The 14,149-nt window shown below is 42.7% G+C and overlaps 1 protein-coding gene across 1 annotated transcript in view; it reads right to left on the reverse strand.

The window, feature by feature from the left end:
- The window catches only part of TMEM132B (transmembrane protein 132B), a 484,193-nt gene that overhangs the window by 235,232 nt on the left and 234,812 nt on the right, over nt 1-14,149 (reverse strand). The window lies entirely within an intron of this gene.

The following is a 14,149-nucleotide window of genomic DNA, read 5'->3' on the forward strand; positions in this document are numbered from 1 at the left end:
CCCCACTCTCCACCTGTGCTGGACTCGCATATCCCAATTTTAGGAAGAATCTGCTAAAGTCCTTTTAGAAGGAATCTCCCACCCTTGATATCTGGCCGCCTTCAGCAAGAATCCACTCCCCACTCTTGCTGTCTCCTCTTAGTAACTTGTCATCCGCCTACCCTTCATTTACCTTCCTCTCCTCCTCCCCTTCTGGGCTATAAATCCCCAGCTGTCTCCACTGTATCCACAATTGAGTCCCCCTCTGTACAGAGGTCTCTTTTCCACTGTTGCAGAACGAGTCTGAATAAAATATCCCTTTACTGCTTTCACTAGCATCAGGCACTGGTTCTCCCTAAACACTGAGGGGCCCAGGCTGATGGATGGATTTTGACAAGCCTCTCTGGCATGCCACTAGGCCTGCTCCATCCTCCTCCAGATTAGAATCTTTGCCTTAAAGAAAACAATGACGACATTTGACACAAACCAAAAATCTTGCTGAAACTGAAAATCTTGCTAAAGTAACAACATAGTCATACAAATTAAAGGCAACTAAGTAGGGGAATACATTTGCAAACACAGGGAAAGTTATTAAATGTAACCAGAAATTAAGGTAATGCACATTATGCCCACAAGAAGACAGCCATATTTCAACTATCAAATTAATTTTTTTAGGGTAAGGCCCAATGTTGGTAAAGGAAGTGGGCACTGTTCACTCAGCCCTGTAAACAGGCAGGAAAGCTCACCAAAGCATCCCAAACTTAAAAACACACCATGCGTTTTGACCTGCCCATTCACTTCTAGCTTTCCCTCCTAAGATTTATCTGCAAAGATATTTGACAGACACTTTATGCTTGAAAAGAAAAAATATTTCGAAGGAATGTTTAAAAGGAAAAAGACGCAACCTCATAAAAATGGCCAGTAGCAAGGTTTAAAAGAGGGAAAAAAATGAAATATGGGGAATGAATATACTGCTATAATATCAATAAAATATTATACATTAAAATTACAGATTCATTGAAGGGCTCCACAAATCTTGAAACTGTTGAAAAAATTGCTTATGTGTATGTATTTGCATTCTTCTGGGAAGAGGGTTAACCACTTTGACCAATTTTTTTAAAGGGCTTGATAATTATCTTTATAGTTAAATATTCAATGGCATGAAAAGATGTTACTATATATTCTATATTATTACAGAAAACAACAGCTTTCAAAGCTAAAGAAGTCTAATATGCACAGAAATAACATATTTCTGAATATACATGTGAACACATACAATACCAATATACTCAAAATATTGACAGTTATTACCCTTACAGTCCTAGGTTTGGAGATGACTTTTATCCTCTCCACTTTACCCAATTGTATTTTCTAAATTTTCTACAATTGAACCATCTATTACTTTTGAAGTAAGGAACCTTTTATTATACTTATGCTGAAACTGGCAAACAGCACAAATTCAAAGTGCTTCCCACTGGTTAGAAAAAATAAATGGGGTGTTTTTAAATGTTTCTTTTTTCTTTTCTTCTGCAGGCCTGGGCCTTTTGAAGGGGTCAGGGGCGAGTCCTCCATTTCTTATAGGACTCTGTTGCCACTTTCTAGCATGAATGAAAACAAACAAAAACAAACATCCCTCCTCTCTGTTAAGTGTGGCTCTCCCTACAGGTGGGTCCCCTGTGCACGATGCATTTCCCTACCTGGGATCCTGGCTTTGAACTCAGCAGTGGCTGGTACTCACAGGTCTCCAAGTGTCCAGTGGCAAATGCGACTATAAATCTAACAACTGTGTACCTCAAATCCATTGCTTTCAAATCCTAAAGTCATTTAAAACTAAATATCTTTATCTTCTCCTGAGGCTTAAATGAATTTTCATTCATTCATGTTTCCCAGGAATTCTCAGCCTGGACTGCATATTAAAATCACCTGGGGACTTTTCTTCAAAGGCCAATGCTTACAGCCTACTGGGGCGAGGGCTAGAGAATCTCCATCCAGGACTGTCTGCACTTTGTGAAGACTCCCAGGTGACTGATGGGCATCCAGGATTGAGCTGCCTCAGCCTGCTTATTCAACAGGTATTCTTTTTTTTTTTTTTTTTTTTTTTTTTTTTTTTTTTTTTTATTGCATTTTAGGTTTTGGGGTACATGTGATGAACATGCAAGATTGTTGCATAGGTACACACATGGCAGTGTGCTTTGCTGCCTTCCGTCCCCTCACCTGTATCTGTCATTTCTCCCCATGCTATCTCTTCCCACCTCCCCACCCCCCGCCCCTCCCCCATTTCCCCCCAACAGACCCCAGTGTGTAGTGCTCCCCTCCCTGTGTCCATGTGTTCTCATTGTTCAACACCCGCCTATGAGCGAGAATATACGGTGTTTGATTTTCTGCTCTTGTGTCAGTTTGCTGAGAATGATGGTTTCCAGGTTCATCCATGTCCCTATAAAGGACGTGAACTCATCGTTTTTGATAGCTGCGTAATATTCCATGGTGTATATGTACCACATTTTCCCTATCCAGTCTATCATCGTTGGGCATTTGGGTTGGTTCCAGGTCTTTGCTATTGTAAACAGTGCTGCAATGAACATTCGTGTGCACGTGTCCTTGTAGTAGAATGATTTATAATCCTTTGGATATATACCCAGTAATGGGATTGCTGGGTCAAATGGGATTTCTATTTTTAGGTCCTTGAGGAATCGCCACACTGTCTTCCACAATGGTTGAATTAATTTACATTCCCACCAACAGTGTAAAAGTGTTCCTATTTCTCCACATCCTCTCCAGCATCTGTTGTTTCCCGATTTTTTAATGATTGCCATTCTAACTGGTGTGAGATGGTATCTCAATGTGGTTTTGATTTGCATTTCTCTGATGACCAGTGATGATGAGCATTTTTTCATATGTTTGTTGGCCTCCTGTATGTCTTCTTTTGTAAAGTATCTGTTCATATCCTTTGCCCATTTTTGAATGGGCTTGTTTGTTTTTTTCTTGTAGATCTGCTTTAGTTCTTTGTAAATTCTGGATATCAGCCCCTTGTCAGATGGGTAGACTGCAAAAATTTTTTCCCATTCTGTTGGTTGCCGATTCACTCTACTGACTGTTTCTTTTGCCGTGCAGAAGCTGTGGAGTTTGATTAGGTCCCATTTGTCTATTTTGGCTTTTGTTGCCATTGCTTTTGGCGTTTTGGTCATGAAGTCCTTGCCTACACCTATGTCCTGAATGGTTTTGCCTAGATTTTCTTCTAAGGTTTTTATGGTATTAGGTCTGATGTTTAAGTCTTTAATCCATCTGGAGTTAATTTTGGTGTAAGGTGTCAGGAAGGGGTCCTGTTTCTGCTTTCTGCACATGGCTAGCCAGTTTTCCCAACACCATTTATTAAACAGGGAGTCCTTTCCCCATTGCTTGTTTTTGTCAGGTTTGTCGAAGATCAGATGGTTGTGGGTATGTTGTATTTCCTGTGAGGCCTCTGTTCTGTTCCATTGGTCTATATCTCTGTTTTGGTACCAGTACCATGCTGTTTTGATTACTGTAGCCTTGTAGTATAGTTTGAAGTCCGGTAGTGTGATGCCTCCTGCTTTGTTCTTTTTGCTTAGAATTGACTTGGCTATGCGGGCTCTCTTTTGGTTCCATATGAAGTTTAAGGTGTTTTTTTCCAGTTCTGTGAAGAAGGTCATTGGTAGCTTGATGGGAATAGCATTGAATCTGTAAATTACTTTGGGCAGTATGGCCATTTTCACGATGTTGATTCTTCCTAACCATGAACATGGAATGTTTCTCCATCTGTTTGTATCCTCTCTTATTTCGTTGAGCAATGGCTTGTAGTTCTCCTTGAAGAGGTCCTTTACGTTCCTTGTTAGTTGTATTCCTAGGTACTTTATTCTCTTTGTAGCAATTGTGAATGGCAGTTCGTTCTTGATTTGGCTCTCTTGAAGTCTATTACTGGTGTATAGGAATGCTTGTGATTTTTGCACGTTGATTTTGTATCCTGAGACTTTGCTGAAGTTGTTTATCAGTTTCAGGAGATTTTGGGCTGAGATGATGGGGTCTTCCAGATATACAATCATGTCATCTGCAAATAGAGACAATTTGATTTCCTCCTTTCCAATTTGGATACCCTTTATTTCTTTTTCTTGCCTGATTGCTCTGGCTAGAACTTCCAGTACTATATTGAATAGGAGTGGTGAGAGAGGGCATCCTTGTCTAGTGCCAGATTTCAAAGGGAATGCTTCCAGTTTTTGCCCATTCAGTATGATATTGGCTGTTGGTTTGTCGTAAATAGCTTTTATTGTTTTGAGATACGTTCCGTCAATACCTAGTTTATTGAGGGTTTTTAGCATAAAGGGTTGTTGAATTTTGTCAAAAGCCTTCTCTGCATCAATCGAGATAATCATGTGGTTTTTGTCTTTGGTTCTGTTTATGTGGTGAATTACGTTTATGGACTTGCGTATGTTGAACCAGCCTTGCATCCCCGGGATGAATCCTACTTGATCATGGTGGATGAGCTTTTTGATATGCTGTTGCAATCGGTTTGCCAGTATTTTATTGAAGATTTTTGCATCTATGTTCATCATGGATATTGGCCTGAAATTTTCTTTTCTTGTTGAGTCTCTGCCGGGTTTTGGTATCAGGATGATGTTTGTCTCGTAAAATGATTTGGGAAGGATTCCCTCTTTTTGGATTGTCTGGAATAGTTTCAGAAGGAATGGTATCAGCTCCTCCTTGTATGTCTGGTAGAATTCAGCTGTGAACCCATCTGGACCTGGGCTTTTTTTGGGTGGTAGGCTCTTTATTGCTGCCTCGACTTCCGACCATGTTATTGGTCTATTCAGGGTTTCGGCTTCTTCCAGGTTTAGGCTTGGGAGGTTGCAGGTGTCCAGGAATTTATCCATTTCTTCCAGGTTTACTAGTTTATGTGCATAGAGTTGTTTATAATAATCGCTGATGATGGTTTGGATTTCTGTGGAATCTGTGGTGATATCCCCTTTATCGTTTTTTATTGCATCAATTTGGTTATTCTCTCTTTTCTTTTTTATTAATCTGGCTACTGGTCTGTCTATTTTGTTGATCTTTTCAAAAAACCAGCTCCTGGATTTATTGATTTTTTGAAGAGTTTTTTGTGTCTCTATTTCCTTCAGTTCTGCTCTGATCTTAGTTATTTCCTGTCTTCTGCTAGGTTTTGAGTTTTTTTGATCTTGCTCCTCTAGCTCTTTCAATTTTGATGATAGGGTGTCAATTTTAGATCTCTCCTTTCTTCTCATGTGGGCACTCATTGCTATATATTTTCCTCTAGAGACTGCTTTAAATGTGTCCCAGAGATTCTGGTATGTTGTGTCTTCGTTCTCATTGGTTTCGAAGAACATCTTTATTTCTGCCTTCATTTCATTGTTTATCCAGTCAACATTCAAGAGCAAGTTGTTCAGTTTCCATGAAGCTGTGCGGTTCTGAGTTAGTTTCTGCATTCTGAGTTCTAACTCGATTGCACTGTGGTCTGAGAGACTGTTTGTTATGATTTCTGTTCTTTTGCATTTGCTGAGGAGTGATTTATTGCCAATTATGTGGTCAATTTTAGAGTAGGTGTGATGTGGTGCTGAGAAGAATGTATATTCTGTGGATTTGGGGTGGAGAGTTCTGTAAATGTCTATTAGGTTTGCTCGTTCCAGGTCTGTGTTCAGGTCCTGGATATCCTTGTTGATTTTCTGTCTGGTTGATCTGTCTAATATTGACAATGGGGTGTTAAAGTCTCCCACTATTATTGTGTGGGAGTCTAAGTCTCTTTGTAAGTCATTAAGAACTTGCCTTATGTATCTGGGTGCTCCTGTATTGGGTGCATATATATTTAGGATCGTTAGCTCTTCTTGTTGCAGTGATCCTTTTACCATTATGTAATGTCCTTCTTTGTCTCTTTTGATCTTTGTTGCTTTAAAGTCTATTTTATCAGAGATGAGAATTGCAACTCCTGCCTTTTTTTGCTCTCCATTTGCTTGGTAGATCTTCCTCCATCCCTTTATTTTGAGCCTTTGTGTATCCTTGCATGTAAGATGGGTTTCCTGGATACAGCACACTGATGGGTTTTGGCTTTTTATCCAATTTGCCAGTCTGTGTCTTTTGATTGGGGCATTTAGTCCATTGACATTTAGGGATAGTATTGTTATGTGTGAATTTGATGCTGTCATTTTGATGCTACCTGGCTGTTTTGTTGGTTAGTTGATGCAGATTCTTGATTGTGTTGCTGCTTTTTTACCATTTGGTGTGTTTTTGGAGTGGCTGGTACTGGTTTTTCCTTTATGTGTGTAGAGCCTCTTTCAGGAGTTCTTGTAGAGCAGGTTTGGTGGTGATGAAATCTCTGAGTGCTTGCTTGTTCACAAAGGATTTTATTTTTCCTTCACTTATGAAGCTGAGTTTGGCTGGATAGGAGATTCTGGGTTGAAAGTTCTTTTCTTTAAGGATGTTGAATATTGGCCCCCAGTCTCTTCTGGCTTGTAGGGTTTCTGCTGAGAGATCTGCTGTGAGTCTAATGGGCTTCCCTTTGTGGGTAACCCGACCTTTCTCTCTGGCTGCCCTTAGCATTTTCTCTTTCATTTCAACCCTGGTGAATCTGACGATTATGTGCCTTGGGGTTGCTCTTCTTGAGGAATATCTCTGTGGTGTTCTCTGTATTTCCTGGATTTGAATATTGGTCTGCCTTGCTAGGTTGGGGAAGTTTTCCTGGATAATATCCTGAAGAGTATTTTCCAGCTTGGATTCATTCTCTTCATCACATTCAGGTACACCTATCAGACGTAGATTAGGTCTTTTCACATAGTCCCACATTTCTTGAAGATTTTGTTCATTCCTTTTTGCGCTTTTTTCTCTGTTCTTGCCTTCTCTTTTTATTTCATTGAGTTGGTCTTCGACCTCTGATATCCTTTCTTCTGCTTGGTCAATTCGGCTGTTGAAGCTTGTGCATGCTTCACGAAGTTCTCGTGTTGCGTTTTTCAGCTCCATCAACTCACTTATTCTCCTCTCTATGCTGTCCATTCTCGTCAGCAGTTCGTCCAATCTTTTTTCAAGGTTCCTATTTTCTTTGCGATGGGTTAGAACATGTTCTTTTAGCTCATTGTAGTTTCTTACTACCCATCTTCTGAAGTCTGATTCTGTTATTTCATCACCCTCCTTCTCCATCCGGTCTGGTTCCCTTGCTGGTGAGGAGTTGTGATCACTTTTAGGAGGAGAGGTGTTCTGGTTTCGGGAGTTTTCATCCTTTTTACGCTGGTTTCTACCCATTTTTGTGGGTTTATCCACCTGTTGTCTGTCTCTGTCCCAGGGAGTTGGAGCTTTATGAGTTTCCGTTGCACTACTGCCTTTTTTGATTTTTTTTTTTTTCAGGTCGGACCCGCCCAGCTAGCAGCACGCCTAGCCTCTGCCTGCCCGCAGGGGCTTTGCTGAGCTGCTGTGGGCTCCGCCCAGCTGCCCTGAACTCTTCCCTGTAGTCCTTTTTATATGGGCGTAGTTAGAACTGTCTGGGCAATGGTGGCCCCGCCTCTGTTATGGCGGACTCTCTCTGTTGTGGCAGGTTGCCTCGGCAATGGTGGGTTGCCTCGGCAACGGCAGCCTGCCTCCGTAGCGGTGGAGAGTCTCAGTAATGGCGGAAGCCCCTCCCCCACGGAGCCGACCGTCCCGGTTCAGCTGTGCTTGGTTTGAAGGGCTCAACCCAGAGGGTTTCCAATTACTGTTTTTGTTTTCGTTGTTGTTGGGGGTGGAGGGGTGGGACCAACCGAGCCTGATCACCTGGCTCCCTGACTCAGAGTCTTTTCTTTTAAGTTGAACGACCCCGTGTTCCGGTCGCTTGTTGAAAAGGCGCCGGGATCTCCCGTGCTGCGACTCACGGAGTCGGCTCGAACCGCGGCGCCGGCTCCTGGCGGATTTTTTGCCTAGGAATCTCCTGGCCTGGCTCGCTATTTCAGATGAATGGGCTATTCTGCCGTCTCAAGGCTCTGCTCGCCAGCTAAGAGGGCTCCCAGACCAGTGGCTTTTGTACGGAGAACCGCAGCAACAGGGCGTGGTCACAGCAGCCGCGCGGGCGGAATCAGCCCCGCGGGGGCCAAAACAGCCGCACCGGCTGGGACTGCGATGCTGGCGACCCCTCTGCCTGGGTATCTCCTGGTCTGTGGGCAATAAGAGTTCGTCTGGAAATGCGGCGTCCACTCACCCTCTGCACTTTCACTGGGAGCTGAAGTCCTGAGCTGTTCTTAGGCGGCCATCTTGAAAGTCGGATCCCAACAGGTATTCTTTATGCACCTAGACTAGTCTCCTGGGGCTGCTATAATGAATCCTCACAGACATGCTGGCTTAAAACAGCAGAGACTTATTCTTTCACACTCTGGCAGCCAGCAATCCTCAGTCAAGGTGTTGAAAGAAACGTGCTCCCACTGAGGGCTCAAGGGAACACTTGATGCCTCTCCTCCCCAGCTTCTGGAGGCTCCAGATGCTCCCTGATTTCCACAGTCATGGCTGCATCCCTCACACCCCTACCTTTGTCACCACATGGCCGTTTCCTCTGTGTGTCTCTTTAAATGACACCAGTCATTGAATTTAGGGTCCACTCAGCTAACCCAGGATGATCTCATCTCACGATCCTTAACTTGATGACCTCTGCAAGGACCTTTTTGCCAAATAAGTCACATTCACGAGTTCTGGGGACAAGGACATGTCTTTTGTGGGGTCACCCTTGGACCACCTGCCTCCTCTATTTCCACACACCAATGGCACTGCTTTTAGTGAGTTTTCAGTCCTGTGGGAACAAGAGAGCTAAAAGTTGTGGCTGGGCAAGAGCAGGAGGATGTGGCCACAACTCACAGCACAGGCGCCTTGCTATGCCTTCTATGAAGCCCAGGGTGGCGGTTTAAACATGAACTCTCTCCAAAGTCTGACTGCTTTGACCACATATCAGCTCTGAGCCCTCGGGAAATCATTTAACTGTGTCTCAATTACACAACTTTTAAGTGGGAATATAAGATTCTTTATCCACTTCACAGTGTTCTAATATTTCTGATTTTTAAAAGTACATTCACCTGAAAGACCTAACATAATGCCTGGCACCTAACAAGCACCATATGGTTTTTCAATAGATTTTTTAAGTAAAATAAGAAATGGACAAACAGAATCACACAAAATTGTCCTCAAAGACATATTAACATGTTCTGTGTGTTCTGTCTTTTACCTTTCCATAAAATATTTTATAGAATGAAAGAAACTAACACAAATGGAATCAGGGAGGAAAAACTACCTCTATTTTGTTGAAATAGAGGTAGCTGTTATAATCATTCAACTGTCTCCCTTCTTCTTTTCTTAAACTTGAATAAGAATGGTGATTCCTCAAGGACATAGAAATAGAAATACCATTTGACCCAGCAATCCCATTACTGGGTAAATACCCAAAGAATTATAAATTCTTCTATTATAAAGACACATGCACACGTATGTTCATTGCAGCACTGTTTACAATAGCAAAGACCTGGAACCAACCCAAATGTCCATCAATGACAGACTGGATAAAGAAAATGTGGCACATACACAACATGGAATACTACACAGCCATAAAAAACAATGAGTTTGTGTCCTTCATAGGGACATGGATGAATCTGAAAACCATCATTCTCAGCAAACTGACACAAGAACAGAAAACCAAACACCACGTGTTATCACTCATAGGTGGGTGTTGAACAATTAGAACATGTGGACATAGGGAGGGGAGCACCACACACTACAGTCAGTTAGGGGGGCCTAGGGGAGGGACAGCAGAGGGTGGGGAGGGATAATGAGGGGAGAAATACCAAATATAGGTGATGGGGGGAAATGAAGGCAGCAAACCACCTTGCCATGTATGTACCTACACAACAATTCTGCATGACCTACACATGTACCCCAGAACCTAAAGTACAATTTAAAAAAAAAAAAAAAAGATTTTCTCAAAAGAAAAAAAAAAGAATCCTTCAGCACAATGAAAGATTTAGCCTCATTCATTTTTCACAAATTCACACAATGACATCTGATACGGTAACTGTCTTATGTCAACATTGTTTTTTGTTTAATGGTCAAATGTTAAGTTTCACAAAAAGCAATGAGTTAGTTCAGTTAATTAAAAGGACAATCTCTCCCTCTGCTCAAATGGTTATAATATTTTTCTAGATTAGAGTAGGCAAAGAAAAACTCCTGAAAGATAGGATTTTCCAGATTCTCCAGTACAGTAGTAGCTGATATGGTTTGGCTGTGTCCCCACCCAAATCTCATCTTGAATTATAGCTCCCACAATTCCCATGTCTTGTGGGAGGGACACAGTAGGATATAATTAAATCATGGGGGTGGGTCTTTCCTGTGCTGTTTTCAGGATACGTCTCATGAGAGCTGATGGTTTTATAAAGGGGAGTTCCCCCACACAAGCTCTTTTGCCTGCCACTATGTAAGATGTGACTTTTCTCCTCATTCACCTTCAGCCATGATTGTGTGGCCTCCCAGGCCATGTGGAAGTGTGAGTCAGTTAAGCCTTTTTCCTTTATAAATTACCCAGTTTTGGGTATGTCTTTATTAGCAGCATGAGAACAGACTAATACAGTAAATTTGTACTGGTAGAGTGGGGTGCTGCCCAAAATGTGGAAGCAACTTTGGAACTGGGCACCAGGCAGAGATTGGAACAGTTTGGAGGACTCAGGAGAGGACAGGAAGATGTGGGAAAGTTTGAAACTTCCTAGAGACTTGTTGAATGGCTTTGACTGAAATACTGACAGTGATATAGACAATGAAGTCCAGGTTGAGGTGGTCTCAGATGGAGATGAGGAACTTGTTGGGAAATGGAATAAAGGTGACTCTTGCTATGTTTTAGTAAAGAGGCTAGTGGCATTTTGCCCCTGCCCTAGAAACTTGTGGAACTCTGAATTTGAGAGAGATTATTTAGGGTATCTGGTGGAAGAAATTTCTAAGCAGCAAAGCATTCAGAAGTCACTTGGGTGCTGTTCAAAGCATTCTGTTTTATATATTCACAAAGATATGGTTTAGAATTGGAACTTACGTTTGAAAGGAAAGCTGGGCAGAAGAGTTTGGAAAATTTGCAGCCTGATGATGTCATAGAAAAGAAAAACCCATTTTCGGAGAAGGAATTCAAGCCAGCTGCAGAAATTTGTGCAAGCAACAAGGAACCAAAGGTTAATCACCAAGACAACTGGGAAAATGTTTCTGGGGCTTGTCACAGACATTCCTGGCAGCCCCTCCCATTAGAGGCCCAGAGGAAAAAACAGTTTCTTTTGTGGGCCTAGCCCAGGACCCGCCCCTCACCCTCCCCCCGCCACCCCACCCCTGTTCTATGCAGCCCAGGGACTTGGTACACCGCATCCCAGCTGCTCCAGCCATCACTAAAAGGGGCCAATGTAAAGCTCAGGCCATAGCTTCAGAGGGTGCAAGCCCCAAGCCTTAGCAGCTTACACGTGGTGTTGGACATGAAGGTGCACAGAAGTTAAGAACTGACGTTTGGGAACCATTACCTAGATTTCAGAGGATGTATGGAAATGCCTGGATGTCCAGGCAGAGCTGTGCTGCAGGGGCGGGGCCTTCAGGGAGAACCTCTGCTAGAGCAGTACAGAAGGGAAATGTGGGGTGGAAGCCCCCACACAGAGTCCCCACTGAGACACTGCCTAGTGGAGCTGTGAGAAGAGGGCTACTGACCTCCATACCCCAGAATGGTAGATTCAATGACAGCTTGCACTGTGTGCCTGGAAAAGCTGCAGACACTCAATGCCAGCCCAGGAAGCAGCCAGGAAGGGGGCTATACCCTGCATAGCCACAGAGGTAGAGTTTCCCAAGACCATGGGAACCCACCTTTTGCATCAGTATGACCTGGATGTGAGACATGGAGTCAAAGGAGACCATTTTAGAGCTTTGACTGCCCTGCTGGATTTCAGACTTCCTTAGGGCCTGTAGTCCCTTTATTTTGGCCAATTTCTCCCATTGGAATGGCTGTATTTACCACATGCCTGCACCCTCATTGTATCCAGGAAGTAACTAACTTGCTTTTGATTTTACAGGCTCATAGGCAGAAGGGACTTGCCTTGTCTCAGATGAGACTTTGGACTATGGACTTTTGTGTTAATGCTGAAATGAATTGAGACCTTGGAGAATTGTTGGAAAGGCACGATTGGTTTTGAAATGTAAGGACATGAGATTTGGTAAAGGCCAGAGTGGAATGATATGGTTTGGTTATATCCCCACCCAAATATCACCTTGAATTATAGCTCTCGTATTTCCAACGTAGTGGAAGGGACCTGGTAGGAGGTAAATGAATCATGGTGATGGGTCTTTCCCATGCTATTTTTGTGATAGTGAATAAGTCTGATGAGAACTGATGGTTTTATAAAGGGGAGTTCCCCTACACAAGCTCTCTTACCAGCCACCATGTAAGACATAACTCTGCTCATCCACCTTCAGCCACGATTTTGAGGCCTCCCCAGCCACGTGAAACTGTGAGTCCATTAAACCTCTTTACTTTATAAATTATCCAGTCTTGGGTATGTCTTTGCTGGCAGTGTGAGAATAGAACAGGCAATAGCCTTCATAGTGAATAGTTGGAATGGATCTTGACTTTACCTTGAGTTGGGTTACAGCAACGTGGGTGTGCCTGTTTCTTTGAAGAAATCTATTTTAGGGCTTTTGCTTGCCTATCCTCTGAGCTTTTCTCTGCCTCTATTTGAATTTTTAGATAAGAATGGGCTCTGTATGTGGTTTCCAACCACATAAAAAGCTGCAGTTTATTTTCTCTGAGGTTTGGGTCCCCATAGTCAGACAGGAATCATTCGAAGAACAACCTCATCTCAACCTACCTAGCTGCACGTGGCTTCCATGCAAATAGTCCATCATCTAGCTTTCATTTCCCTTGTTCAGTGTTATCTGTTCTGAACACTTTCAAATTTGCTTATTTTTCTAATCTCCTCTCTCCTCTTTTGGCAACACCACTCTTTATCTCGTGGTTTTCATCTTTATTACTCACACTTCCTCACAATGAGTGTTCATTAAAATATTTTAAATTAAGATCTTCACTGCCCTTCTAACCAAGCACATCGTGTCTTCCCATGCAACACATTTTTAATTCTTATCACAGAATTTCAGGCAGTTTGCACATTATATTCTATTAAAAAGTCTATTCCACTCAAGGTTGTCACAATTCAGAGATTACAGCTTTCTGCAGGATGTTTTGTTAGGGATATATTCATATATTCACTTTGTTAGGCAGCAGGCATGGCCCACAAGCCTGTACTTCACACCTCATTTGATATTACAATTCAACAAAAAAAAAAGGACAAAAAGAAGCAATTATTTATTTAGATGATAAAATGGATTTTAGAAGGAGATTAGGTAAGCATAAATTGTCATGCCAAAGTGACAATCCCTGCCCTTCTTAGGGCCCAAGGGAGGTCACATACTAAATGTGAAGAAAGAGAAGGAGAAAAAGGACACTCTTTCTCCTTTATGAGGCGACGTGATAGTGTCTCATACTTATGTAACTCTGCTTATATAACTACTTCTCTTTCTTCCCCTGTAAACTTTTTTAATCTTTTCTAAAGAGAATGCAAAACTGATTCTCACAGAATCAAAAAGTGATAACCATAGCCCATGTTGCTCTTCAATTTAAAACATTACCACCTGGTCAGTCAAATATATTAACAAAATTCATTTCCTATGCATAGACCATGGATCCCACCATTATGTACCCAAGCAGTGATTTCTGAGGGCAGGGAGCTAGAAAATCCCATTTGGACTCCCATGACCCAACAGCAGGAGCCATGAGGCTAAGGTAACTGCGATGGTGCCCATTCCAGGTCCTGTCCCCATCAGCACCCGCTGCCCACCTGCAATCCCTCCCCTACCCTCTGCCCACACTCTTCCAATAGGGCTGGTCAGAACCCCTGGTTCTGAGCTGACTGCAGTGATTGGTTCAGGATGGGTACACGATCTAAGTGACGCCAAACAGAGCCAGTGGTGACCAGCCCTGGGACCTCTGCTGGGCCTGGCTGGGGAGAGCAGCTTTCTCCCTGAAGTGACCAAGTCAGCAGATGTTTGCTGGGAGCTGCTAGCAGTCATCTTGCCTCCAGCAGGGAAGGGTCTGTCTGAGAAAAAGTCAAACCAGGGCAACAGGTTGCTAAGGATACTGCTT

Source organism: Saimiri boliviensis, chromosome 7 (assembly GCF_048565385.1).
Source record: "Saimiri boliviensis isolate mSaiBol1 chromosome 7, mSaiBol1.pri, whole genome shotgun sequence".
Lineage (NCBI taxonomy): Eukaryota > Metazoa > Chordata > Mammalia > Primates > Cebidae > Saimiri > Saimiri boliviensis.